General features: G+C 43.5%; 1 protein-coding gene across 1 annotated transcript in view; it reads right to left on the bottom strand.

Annotated features, from left to right (window-relative positions):
* The window catches only part of MRAP2 (melanocortin 2 receptor accessory protein 2), an 899706-nt gene that overhangs the window by 603235 nt on the left and 282103 nt on the right, over positions 1 to 14368 (bottom strand). The window lies entirely within an intron of this gene.

The following is a 14368-nucleotide window of genomic DNA, read 5'->3' as shown; positions in this document are numbered from 1 at the left end:
CTAGTTGGTCAAAGGTACCTACCTCTGTCAACTAGAGACCCCCATTTCTAACAATGGACATGATGGACAAAGAACGTTTTTGGAGTGTAAGGACCATTTCAAGGTGAAGAAGGAGATTTTGTTGTTGATGGAGATGAAGAAGATGGTTTATCTTCTTGTTTTCTCCGTCGTTACCTTTTGGAGCTTCGTATTCATCTGGTTCATGTTGTTGGTGGTCCAGAAGTAGCGACAGAGGGCATTTTTTCGAATTCAATTTCAGGACATTTGTAAAGCGCACAGCTACCTCCGTAGAGGGGTCCCGGCGCTAGGGACCATCCAATAGAGAAGAGCAGAGTTGAATAAATTACTTGGTCATTAGATCCGTATCAAACAAGAAAGGATTAAGATTTCTTCTAAAAACTGATTCCGAGGGGATGCAGCGGAGACTGAGTGGCAGAGAGTTCCACAATTTAGAAGCCAAGTAAGTAAAGGAGCGACCACCTTGTCTAGCTTTAAATATGTGAATATAGAGAAGTTTCAAACTGTTGAATCTCAAGGCTCTGAATTGGGCCTTAGTATCCTCCTAAGATAAAGAGGGCCCATGTGATTGTAGGCACTAAAGACTAAAGTAAGAGCTTTAAATTGGATTCTCTTGATCAAGGGAAGACGGTGAAGATGTTGTAAATGAGAAGAGATGGAAAAATGAGATGGAATTTTCAAAATGAGGCGAGCGGCCAAATTCTGGATGAATTGAAACCCTTGCAAAAGGAAGGCCGGAAGCCCTAAATAGAGACAGTTGGAATAGTCCAATTTAGCTGTGACCAATGGTGGACAACTGTTTTTTGTGAGTCCATTGGAATGAGGTGGAGAATTCTTCTAAGTGATCTCAAGATGGCAAAACAAGAGGCAGAGAGAGATCTGACTTGGAGTTCAAAAGTAGGCTGTAAATCATATTTTACCCCCAAGTTTCTGGCTAACGAAGTAGGGATCGGGAGAACTCCTACCTAAGGAGGCCACCACAAACTAGCATCCGGGGCAAGCTTAGTGCCAAAGAAAAGAATCGCCACTTTATCTGAGTTGAGTTTAAAATAACCTTTCTCTATCTAGGCTATCACATTTTTTAGACACTGCTTAAAAAAGCTAAGAGATGAAGGTGTATGTTCCTGGAAAGCAAGAAAGAGCTGGGTGTAATCACCATAGGAGACCACCCGCACCCCCCAAGTTGCCAATAATTTGGCAAGAGGCTCCAAATAAATAATAAAAAGAGTCAGGCTGAGTGCCTAACCCTGGGGGATGCCACCTACCAGCGGATTGGAGGAAGAGGTAAAGGGAGGAAGAAAAACTGCTTGTGAGAGATCTAATGGATCTCAGACAGTTTGGCCTCTGACACCAATTCTTTCAATTCTATCAAGTATAAAAGTCTTTGTTAGATTGTCGGAGTGGTTGGGGTTGTAGATGGTGGAGAGTGATTTGAGTTTGCTGGGGTGGTTAGCAAGCTGGTATTGTGGTTGTAATTGTGATGGGCAGTGGTGATGCATGCTTCAGATTAAAAATGGCCTTTAGAAGGGTGAGGCAGGAGTCTGTGAGATTACTTAGTATAGCATTCTGTTGGAAATTGATACTTTGGTACTTCAGGGTTTCTGCTTATTCAGTCAATGAAATGCAAATCAAAGTGAGAAATTGTGCAGGGGAAATTGTGGCCAAAAGGCATCTTTTTTGGCAATATTCCTTGAACACGTGAGAAAGTTGCACAGCGAAATTGGTCAATGTAGTTGTATGTACGTGAACAGGGTTGGAAGACTTCTGCATGTATGACAGCTGGAAGTCTAATTTTGTGAGGGCAGTGTGGTACATGGGTGGAGATAGTAAATTAATGGGTGATACACCCAGTGGCATTCTTGAGGGTAAAGGGGGTTTTGTGCCAAAGCATGGCACAGGTAATGAGTGGCTTAAATGGAAGAATGTTTCTGTCAGTCAGGTGTACGGATCAGAGCTCATCAGTAAAAATTGGATCACCCAAATGCTGAGAGATAGATTGTCTGTGTGCCTATAACAACATTAACTCAAGTGCAAAGGAGCAACTCAACCTCTGATGGAAGTGGGACTCCAGGAATGAAAAGGAAGGAAGGAGTCTACCAGTAAGGAGGTAATAGAAGGCAAGGAATCCAAACCGGAATAGAAGACTATAATTAGGAACAAGGAACACCAGCAGGAATCACAGATACACCAGGCAGGAGCACAGGAAACCAACAGGAGCGAGGACACACCAGCAGGAGCAAAGAGTGTTGCAACGCAAAGAAAAGGAAGGATTCATCCCTTTAAATACCCATGAATAGGAAGGGACTAAACAGGAACAGAAAGTGACCAAACAGGAACAGGAAGTGACCAAACAGGAAGTAAGTAACCATCATTTTGGATAAGGAAGAGGATGGAATAAGGAAGGTCGCCATCTTGAATTGGTAGAGCAGATACTTCCCAAGGCCTTCTGGGAAGAAGACTATGGAATCATGGGAAGGGAAGAAGGCCCCAAGAAGAATAAAAGAAAGAAATATATATCCAGTGAAAAGAAGTTAAGAATGTAGTGCCCCACATGTAAAAATAGGAAGCCACAGTTCGTAATCGGATCTGCTGCATTGCTGTCATGCAAATTGTCAGATAACGGGCCGCTGCATAGGTATGTGGTGTGCCTGACACAGAAAGAGAGCAGGCGCTGTGGGATGCACCCGTGATGCCAAAACGGCAACAGCGGGCCTCCGCACAGCAACGCGACAAGCCCGAAGAAAAGAGGGAGGTGCCGCCAGGAAGAAGTGGGCAACAACACAGGCCGACTCACGTTCCGCGGTGCAACATCACAGACTTTAGTTAAGTGTTGCTCGAGACTCACGAAGTGGTGGTTCTTCAGAGGTGCTGGGGAAAAGTCAGGCTTGTGTTGTAAATTACAGTCTTTGCGTTGAGTGGGGACCACAGCTTCGGTGCAGGCAGCAGTGATGCGTCGTGTTTTGGATGGATGCACTTGTTCAGAAGTGATGCTTGGAGTGGATGCATTGGCTTCTTCTTTTAGCACAGAAATTCACTTTTGAAAGGCCCAGAACTAGAATCGGCACCACTTCACTTGGCAGAGTAGGACTCTCAAAGAAGCCCAGGTGCGGCTGGTGAAGTCTTTAATGTCCCTGAGACTTCCAAAAGGCAAGCTCAACTCAAGCCCTTGGAGAAACTTTGAAAGCAGGATGTAGAGAGCAAAGTCAGAAGCAGCAGGCCAGCACAACAAAGCAAGCAGCAAAGTAGCAGTCCCCCCTGAAAGCAACACAGCTCTTCTTCCTGGCAGAATGTCCTGAATCCAGAAGTGTTCTGAGTATCAGTACCTATACCCATTTAAACCTTTGAAGTAGGGACACTTCCAGAAAAAGGTTTTTGTAGTACACAAGACCCTGCCCTTCCTGGCCCTGGCTCCAGACACACTACAGAGGGGTGGAGACTGCTATGTGTGGGGCCAAGCACAGCCCTATTCAGGTGTCAATTTAAACTCCTCCGACCATTCTAGCTTAGGAAGGCCCATCAGCCTGGTTATGGGCCATCAGGATATGCAGGGCACACCTCAGCTCCCTTTGTGTGTGACTGTCTAGATTGAATTCACAAAGCTCAACTGTCATCCAACCGAAATGTGTATTCTAGTGACAGACAGAAGCACAGAATGATTAAGCAAGAAAATGCCAACTTTCTAAAAGTGGCATTTTCCGACCTGCAATTTTTAAACCAACTTCACTAAAAGATGTGGTTTTAAATTGTAAATCCAGAGACACCATCCTCCAATTTTTTATCAGCTCTTTATTGGAAGATACAATTGTAACATTCTACAAGGCAGCTCCAATTCTAACCTATGGGAGGGATAGGCCTTGCTGCAGTGAAAACATTTTTTGCAGTTTTTCACTGCCAGGACATGTGAAACACCAACATGCATGTCCTACCTTTTAAATACACTGCACCCTGCCTTTGGGGCTGCCTAGGGCCTACCTTAGGGGTGACGTACATTTAATAAAAGGGAAGGTTTAGGTGACGTACATGTAATAAAAGGGAAGGTTTGGACCTGGCAAGTAGGTTAACTTTTCGGGTTGAAATGGCAGTAAAAACTGCGCACACAGGCTCTGCAATGGCAGGCGTGAGAAATGTGTGAAGGGCTATGTATGTGGGTGGCAAAATCATTGCTGCAGGCCCGCTAGTAGCATTTGATTTACAGGCCCTGGGCACACATGGTGCACTGTACTAGGAACATATTAGTGAATGAAATATGCCAATCATGGAGGAATCAATTACCATCATACTTTGTGCATAGATCACTTGCACTTTAGCATTGATCAGCAGTGGTAAAGTGCCCAGAGTCCTAAAACCCGCTAAAACGAAGTTCAGAACACATCAAAGTTAGGAGGTCAGAAGCAAAAAGACAGGGGAAACCACACCAAAAGATGCCAGGTCTAAACAAACCTTTAAACTGAGAAAATTGGGAACACAAATTTAGGTGTATACGTGTGTATGTAACATAAGTAAGTCATGTGTTTGTTTCCATTCAATGTGTAAAGTATTTGTGCAACATTTTTATCTGAGTAAAACAAGACCAAAACAACAAAAACCTAATCAGTAGAAGTTAAGATATGAATTATTAAAGATTAAATAAAAAGCAGTGCTTAGAAGGTCAATAGCACTAAAAGGTTACTTGAGGTTGCGGTAGTCTGGGGTAAATCCAAAGTTTGGGCCAACCGCGATGGAGGGCAGTCCTGCTACAGGACCCACACAGGAATCACAAGGTCCCTGCTTTTCCTGCCCTGACTCCAGACTCACTACACCAGACTCACTACAGGGGGTAGGCAGCTCTTTGTGTGGGGACAGGCACAGCCTTATTCAGGTGCAAGTGTCAGCTCCTCCCCCCCAATCGACTTCGGTAAGGCTCATCAGTCTGGTGATGGGCCGTCAGGATGCAAATGTCACAAGCCAGCTCCCTTTGTGTGACTGTCTAGAGAGAATGCACAAAGCCTAGCTGTCACCCCTAGACCAGACTTGTATTCAAAGACAGGCAGAGGCGCAGAAGGGTTAAAGTAAGAAAATGCCAACATTCTAAAAGTGGGATTTTCAGACGTACAATTTTAAATCCGATTTGTGATTTTAAACTGTGAGTCCAGAGACACCAAACTCCAAATTTTGATCTGCTCCCAATTGGAAATTACACTTAAAGGATGTTTGAGGCAATCCCAATGTTAACCTATGGTAGAGATGGGCCTTGCAGTAGTGAAAAACGGATTTAAGTGGATTTCACTACCAGGACAAGTAAAACGTAAAGGAACATGTTCCTACTTTTTGAAGATACTGCACCCTGCCTTCGGGGCTACATAGGGCCTACCTTAGGGGTGACATACATGTAATAAAAAGGAAGATTTGGGCCTGGCAAGTAGGTTAACTTGCCAGGTCGAAATGGCAGTAAAATCTGCACACACAGGCTTTGCAATTGCATTCCTGAGCCATGTTTAAAGGGCTACTGAGTGGGCGGCAAAATCAGTGCTGCAGGCCTACTAGTAATATTTAATTTACAGGCTCCTGGCACATATAGTTCACTTTACTAGGGACTTACAGGAAAATTAAATATGCCAATTGTGTATAAGCCAGTGTTACCATGTTTGGAGTACTGAGCACTGCTCTTTTGCACTGTATAACAGTGGTAAAGTGTCCAGAATCCTATAGACAGCAAAAATGAAGGCGCAAAACAGGGGGCCAGAGGCAAAAAGTCAGGGGGAAACCACACTAAGGATGCCAGGTCTAACAATAATGTACAGTTTTTTGGGATATGGGTTTGCAGATATAATGTTAGGCCTTTACCTTCTTGTGGCTGTGGTTATATAACCTTGGGCCTTGGAATCATAATGATTCATCAGTAGAGTATCTCCTGAAGTGTATGGATGCAGAGATAATTCACTGTTTTGTTAATTTATCTTCGTGTACAAACGTTAAGTCCACTTTATATTTGAAGGTATTAGGGATTTTACATGTTGCCCAGTTTACAAATAATTCGTTTTTTATTGTGGTGTGGTGTTAAGTTACTGTGAGATATCAGGAAGCATGTGTTTGTTCATGACAGATCCAACTCAACTTGAGGGGAGGGTATGGCCTAACACCTAGAGGGCTAGGCGATGTACCTCGAAGTTGGGGAACCGGGTTCGAGGCTCAGCAGTGACGCTCCACATCCTGTGATTCAGGGCAAATCTCTTAATATCCCCCTGCCTAACAAAATGAATGTGTCCATCTGTAACGTAACTGGTGCTCATGTAAAGCGCTCTGATGCCTTCTGGTCGAGTTCGCGCTATATTAAACTCCAACAAAAATATGCGTTGAGGCAGATAGTTACTTGGTCGTGCCATGAGTTGCAGGGCATAAATGAATATGCTAATGAGGAAAACAGAGCTTGGATCACAGCACACCGTTATTGTAAGAGTGATTGACATAGACTAGGCAGTTTAATTAGGCTCCAGTTGGAATGCTAAAGTGTACAACTCGCATGCTCCTCTGTGCCATGCCACAATGGCAAGCCTGTCCATGTAACCCAATATGCTGTGTTCTTGCAGATTACATCCTGCAGTGTTTGAAGGCTTTTCTGTCGAGCTGTTTCTCAAACTGTGTGTGGCTTAGCCGCATAAACCTCACTGCTTACTTTTACATCATACGGATTTTCAATTTGCAAAGATAGTGAAAAACGTTTTTGATTTACTGCACAACCACCGTGATCACGACAGAAAGGTTTACTGTATGAAGCGTTTAAATTCATCACATTGTCCTGGTGCATATCTGACTTCTAAGGAAAGGGGGAATGGCAGGAGGGTGCGGGCAGGTTGAAGTATCCTTTCTTTGATGCAACCATGGACCCTCTTATCTACAAATGCACATTGCTGAAGCTACGGCACTGCGACAGAATCCCACAAAAGCCGCAGAAAAATGAACAGGCTTACTTTTTCTTTCGGCCTTTACATCAGCACCACCCTCCAGAGTCTCAGAGACGGTGAACAGAATGCTGTTTGGAAAAGTGAGAATAAAAAATGGCAAAGCGTGACCTAACCAAGGCAAAATGGGACTGTAACTGTACAGAATTGTGATTTTATTTCTAAAAAATATGCTTAGACTTCACAGCCTGCGACCCTAAGGCTAGGAGTACTCTAGTTATGTGATCATAATGCAACAATGGTTCACACTGAATTTTACTCTAAAGAATTGCTGGCATGCAATAGATATTACAGCTATGAAGGACGGAAACACATTACAATAATTAATTTATTTATTTTAGTATATGTTGAAATATAGTGTGAAAAGTGGGCATACAAGGTGCATAAATGGTGTAGTGCTGAAAGCAGTAAAGAGGTGCTGCAGGTACAGAAAGAAACAATAACTAGAGCAGCAGTTTTTTGGGGGCATGAAATGCAGAGAGAATCAGTGGCTAAACGTCTATTCTGGCCCAAGAGATTCATCCATACATGGGATGAAACGCCCAGTTGCCATTACAATGAAACTATCAAATGTCTACATTTGGACCCCAATGTACACATCATAGGATGTTCATCAGGGGCCGGAACCAATAAAAGAAGCATCTGAGGCCAATAACTACAGGAGGTCAAAAAAGTCTGTGTTGTAAAATAATTTCAGTCAATGGATATGAAAAATATGTGGCTGATTCCTCAGATTGCAGAATAAAGGAATCCTTTCAAGTTATAATTCCGTTGATATCTGTTCTAAGCAAAGGTGACTCTCAAGGGGCAAAGTGGTTCCAACAGTTAGGGCCTGATTACGAGCTGGCCGGTGTATTCCAACCAGTGTGTAAACCCTTGTTTTCGCTTGTGTTGTGATGCATCCGATAATTATCAGATGCGTTAAATACCTCAACCTTCATTACATTTTGTCAGGCCAAACCTTAAGAAATGTGACAGGGGAAATGTGAACGGTATTTACCATACCCTGTGGATTTTTGGTGCATTTAACATCAAAATCTGCATGCTATTTCCTGTAAACACATATTTAAATAAATAAGGTACCCTGCCATATCAGTATTATTCAGGTGCGATAACAGCACCATGACTCGTGATCAGGGCCTAAGAAAGAAGCCCATGCTGCACAGCTGAGATCAAGCTGCTCTATATTAAGCTGCTTCACTGCCAACAGGTAAGTGATAATGGACCAATGATGATGATTTAACACCCAACTGTTACTGATGAGGCCTTAAAGTTTCGGCAGCTATCTTAGCTGTCATAGTTCGCATGAAGAAAACTAAGAAAGAGAAATCATCAGCCCTGGGCGTAGTGGGCGTAGTGAGGCTATGTGAAGCAATACGGAGTGGGGGCAAATCTACGCCCACCCGCACACTTCGAGTAGTCCCACTACGCGCCACCCGCCTCCCTCCCGCCCTCATTTTACAATTACTAGAAACATTAGATAAAGAAAAATTACTTACCTGAGCTGCCGCGTCCCGGGGCTCCATCTTGCTGTTTCCTGGATAGCTTATTTCTCACGAATGCGCATGCGCGGGCGCCCGCGCATGAGCATTTCGCGGGTGAAATGCGCATGCGCGGGCGCCCACGCATGCGCATTCGTGAAGTAGAAGCTATCCAGGAAGCAGCAAGATGGAGCCCCGGGACACGGCAGATCAGGTAAATAATTTTTCTTTATCTAATGTTGCTAATAATTGTAAAATGAGGGCAGGAGGGAGGCGGGTGGCGGGCAACTCTGCTTCGCCGCGGGGTGTGCGTAGTCTGCCCCTGCTACGCCTACTTTGCGCAGCGCAAAGTGGGCAGTACTACGCACACTCCGTGGGCGGAGCGGAGCACTGCGCCCACTCTTAGAAATCATCTATTGGTGTTCACAGGCGGAGGAGAGCATGAGCAGGCCTAGCCAGAACCTCTCTCATTCAACTGGTCTATTTCCCTACAACCTTCCTTCACTACAGTTAACAAAGCATGGAATTTGGGGGTCTCGGGCAGGCAACAGATACCACTATTCTTCCCCAAAAAATTATTTTATCGCAACAAACGCTGCACCTTTTTTGGACTATTGTAATTCACTTCACATAGGAATACAAAGAAGATGGGCTAGAAAACTAGTTAGTGGAGACTTGCAGGTAGAATCTTTTTTGATGCAAGAATAAGGAAAAGGAAAAATTTGGAGAATTAAAGATATTTCTCCTCGATGTGCCTCCCTTACACCTCCCCTGGGGAGGCATAGGTTTTTGGCGCTGCCTCAGATTTACAATTTCTGGTAAATCTGGAGAAGTGTCAAAAAGCATGGATGCTGCTGGGAATGTCCCCAGCAACACCCCTTGCACGCCCCTTTAATGCAGAAAACTGCGTTAAAAGGGAGCAATCTTGACGAGGCAGCATTAAGCCAAAAAAAGTGGCTTAGTGCTGCCTCCTAAACATGGAGCAGGCTTCTGTGCCACGGAACGTGACAAAAGGTGATGCACCGATGGTGCAAGGGACATCAAAAATGAGGCCCTCCATTTTGATAGGCTTTATGAAAGCAATCCGATACTGAAACCAGGGTTATGGAAGATCGCTGCCATCAGTTACCCAATCAGGTGAATGCCTGGAAGGCCTATTAATTGAAAGTTTCCATGAACTGGTCTAAGCACATGAGCAATAATAAGGTTTTATGTGCAAGACTAACTCATTGCAAAAGCAGAGTCCTGCAAGACACCTAATTGATTGCAGCCCTTCAGGTAATGAAATAACTCCTAAGGCTAGCAGTGCATAAGAATGTTTTCAGTGCTGACACTACAAAGGGATGAAAGTGTGCAGTGTAGGCTACCTCTAGGCCTGCAAATTGGCAGGGCTGTCCGTGCACATGACTGCAAAGTTAAAGTCAGTATGTGTGCTGAGCTTTTAGTGCCAAGGCTTCCTGCACACGCAGCTGCTAGTCTGAAGGACTGTCTACAAGGTTGCTGATGAGAGGGACTCTTTGCAAGACTGTCAGTCCTACATTGATAAAGGGATTGCATTGCCCTGGTGTCACTCAAGGCAAAGCAAGGCAACACAAGCCCTTAAGCCATATCTACTAAGCTACGCAGAGCCACCTTGTGTGTCCCTGCGGGGCCTAGTAAATCTGGAGTAACACAAGTCAGTGCAAGTCACTGCCTTGCATTACTTGGCTTTTGGAAGACATACCATGAGTGGAGCATGGGTGTCCATGCCATTCCACCCATGGTTTGTGGCACATTCCAAATGTACTAAGACTAGTAAACCTGATAATGTGTCAAAATGCTATGAATTCCCAACAGAGGCGTAATGAGGAGAAATATGTTTATTCCTCCTCATAATTACAGGAAATTGCCTCTGAGGATTATTTTTTGTGCAGGAAGGTGTCCCGTCCTTCAAAAAACAAATCCTGGCTATAATGCAGGCCCCCCAGAACCATTGTGCAAGGATGCCTGCTTTGGTGCTTGACAGCCACACGTGCACCAGTGCAGAGAAAGAGCAGGAATGGGCCATATGTTAGTAAATATTGTGCATTCCTTCAAACTCCATTTAACGCTGCGCAGCAAGTTTTCTTGCTGTATTGCAGTGCGTCAAATCATGGTAAATCCATCCCAAATTATGCACAGATCTCCATCTGATTGTCTGAGCATAGAGCAGTTTATGTGTGGGGCTGTCTTTATGCAAGGCTATCAATATGCAGGTTTTCCATAGCACATACCTGTTTGGAGTCCCTGCAGGTTTTAAATTCACAGTGGGGGGCCTGCATGGCACTCCAGGAGACAACAGCAGTGGTTCTCCTCTTAGTTGAGTTTAAGGACCCAATTTCCTCACAGCACTGTATGCTCTGCCCCACATATCCTACTAACAATTTGACTCAGTAATGCGTGAAGTTTATAAAGCTCAATAATTTCAAGTTCTGCTGCCCTGTAGGGCAGGCTGCCTTCAGAATGAAGTGAAGTGTTCTGTTCTGTTTTCACCACTTAAATGATAAAGGAAAAACTCCCATCAAAAACACGCTACTAGCGGTAGTGGGGTACTAGGGGTAGTGTACAATCAAAGACTGCGAGTTTTGATTTTTGTACATATGCAGAGGATCTCCCAACATGGCGGTGCTATCACAGGATTCATTCATGATCGTTAGTAATCATGCCTATGGGCAGGGCTCTAGTTATTTCATGTTCATCATGTTTTGCTCCATTCTTAATAAAGTTTCACATGCAAGAATATGTTATTTTGTCTCCTTGCGAGTTGGGAAATCTAGGGGTATATTTACAAGCCCCTATCGCCACCACAACGTTACTTTTCATGACATTGTGGTGGTGATAGGGGCTTCGCCGTATTTACAAGGTAGCATTAAGCCACTTAACATGGCTTAACACTGCCTTGTAAATAAGGTACCCTTTCACGCTATACTTAGAGTGAAAGGGGTAGGCAATTGGTGTTGCGATGGGCGTTTTACTGCAACACCCATTGATTTTGACCCTGCAGCATATTTACAATGGTGGCATAAATATGTGGCAGTGCCAAAATATACACAGAAACAGCTAAAATTAGGAAAAATTAAACATTTCTCTTCGTTGCACCAGGGTAAGAGAAGGTTTACCCTGGTGCAACGAAGAGAAATGTTTAATTTTTCCTAATTTTAGCTGTTTCTGTGTGCTGCATTGAGCAGCACACATGGAAAAAACAAAAAGCTTTCGATTGTTTATGTGCAGAAAGGGGCCCCTTCCTACACATAAACAATCATTTAAAAAAATGATGTTTTGTAGCTGCAATATGTGCTGTATTAAGCAGCACACATAGTAGTTACAAAACACCATTAAAAATTGTCTATGTGCAGGAAGGACACCTACCTGCACAATAACAATCTTCCCCTGTAAGGCAGACATCCTTGCACTATGCTGCAAGGGGGCCTACGTTGGCGCTAGGCAGCTAAATTTAGCGCCAGTGCAGGGAGAAACGCAGGGCTGCACCATATTGTTGTAAATATAGTGCAGCCCTATGTTTCAGAAGTGGCGGAGCGCCATGTTAAGCCAAGAAAGCTAACGCCACGCTCCGTCACTTCTACTGTAAGTATGCCCCCTAGTTCTACGATGCATATTAATTAGCAGGCTTATGTTGTCAGATCTGTAAGCCTTTATGCTAGGTAAGTGGACCACTCACTTTACATGTACAAAAGGCTGCTGCGTAAATTTCATTGCAGAAACGTATTCCTAAATTTTGCTTTAAAAAAAAATAGGTATATTTTGGTTAATTTGCATGACATGAAATTTCATCTGACTTTTATCCATGAGGCAATGTTCAAGTAGAGCATATCTTGCTGATATTTTCTGCTTGAAGCAGTATCCTGCCGGATATCACAAGTAACTTTTTCTGTGAGAGGTATGCCCTTGCCGAGAATAAACACACAAGTTACCATCAAACAAATTTTTTGGTACACCTCGTATTATTGTTTGGGGGAAAATCAATGCCATTGTGGGAGTAAGGAATTACATAAATGAATCCCTGTCATAGTTTTAACCCCTTCGCTGCCAGGCCTTTTCCCCTCCTGTGCCACGCCCTTTTTTGGCTATTTGGGGTAGTGCGCGCTGAAGCCCCTGTAACTTTTTGACCACATAAGGTATCCACGTCAAATTTGCGTCCTTTTCTTCCAACATCATGGGGATTCTAAAGGTACTCAGGGTTTGTGGATTCTCCTAGAGGGGTCACAGAAATGAGCCAAAATACAGCAAAATTTAGTTTTTTTCTGAAAAATTGGAAAAACGGGCTGCAAATGAAAGCATCTGGGTTTTTCCCTGCAAATGTTATCAAAAAAGGGTTTGTGGGGTTGCAATCACCATTTTCCCAGCTTTTCGGGGATACCAGACTTTTGTCAGAAACCCAACATTTTTTACACAGTTTTGGCATTTTTCTGGGACATAGCCTAATTTTGCTATTTTTTGTGCTTTTGACCTCCTTCCAGTTAATGGCAGAAATGGGTACAAAAGCAATAATGGATCCTGGAAAGCTATACATTTCAGAGAAGAAGACACAATTCTGAATTCAGCAAGGGGTCATTTGTGTAGATCCATCAAGGTTTTTTTATAGAAACTAACAGTTAAATATAGGATAAATTGAAAATTAGTTGAAAAAAACAGCCTTTTGTGTCAACGTTTTCACCTGTAACTTCTTCTAATTATGACAACTCTTTGAAAGCAATATACCATTACATCCGCTGGACATTACTGGTTGTGGGGATATATAGGACTTGTAGGTTCACCAAGAACCCGACGAACCCAGAGCCAAAAACTGAGCAGCAACTTGCAATGGTTTATTATTATGTACCGGGTGTATAGTAATTAATCTGTAAAAATGTGTACATGGAAAAATTGGTATGAAAGACACCTATGTATTTCTGAAATGGGAACAAAATATAGAGTTTAGAAACAGTAGATATTTGCACATTTCTGAAATTGGGAATACTCATACTAGCATGAGAATTATCAGTCATTTTTTAGAATGACTTCTTTTTTACACAATATCTTTCATTTGGAAGGCAGAAATGCATCGAAAGTCAATAGATAATAACAGTTCCTTTACAAATATGAATTACCCTAAGTCTCCCGATAAAAATGGTACCTCACTAGTGTGGGTAGGCATAGTGCCCGCGACAGGAAACGGCGCAAAACGCAACGTGGTCACAACTCAATATCGCAGTGACAATTTACCCTTTTTTGGCAAAGTGCCTAGCTCTAGTTTTTGAACCCTAACTCTGCGGGCACCTTGGGAAACCTAGCAAACCTATACATTTTTGAAAACTAGATACCCAGGGGAATCCAGGATGGGGTGACTTGACTGCCTCCCACCATGGCCTGTTACCCAGAATCCCTTGCAAACCTAAAAAATTGACAAAAAAACACATTTTCCCCACATTTCTGTGGTGGAAAGTTCCGGAATCTGCGTGGATCCACAAATTTCCACCCACCCCGTGTTCCCCAAAGTCTTACAAGAAAAACGGTACCTCACTTGTGTGGGTCGGCCTAGTGCCCGCGACAGGAAATGGCGCAAAACGCAACGTGGTTACACCTCAATTTTGCAGTGAAAATTGGCCCTTTTTTGGCAAAATGTCTAGCTGTAGTTTTTGAACCCTGGCTCTGCGGGCACCTTGGGAAACCTAGCAAACCTATACATTTTTGAAAACTAGACACCCAGGGGAATTCAGGATGGGGTGACTTGACTGCCTTCCACTAGGGTCTGTTATCCAGAATCCCTTGCAAACCTAAAAAATTGACAAAAAGAACACATTTTCCCCAGATTTCTGTGGTGGAAAGTTCCGGAATCTGCGTGGATCCACAAATTTCCACCCACCCCGCGTTCCCCAAAGTCTTATGAGAAAAACTGTACCTCACTTGTGTGGG

Source organism: Triturus cristatus, chromosome 6 (assembly GCF_964204655.1).
Source record: "Triturus cristatus chromosome 6, aTriCri1.1, whole genome shotgun sequence".
Lineage (NCBI taxonomy): Eukaryota > Metazoa > Chordata > Amphibia > Caudata > Salamandridae > Triturus > Triturus cristatus.
Note: the sequence above shows the minus strand (reverse complement) of the source record. Positions and strands in the feature narration are given on the sequence as shown.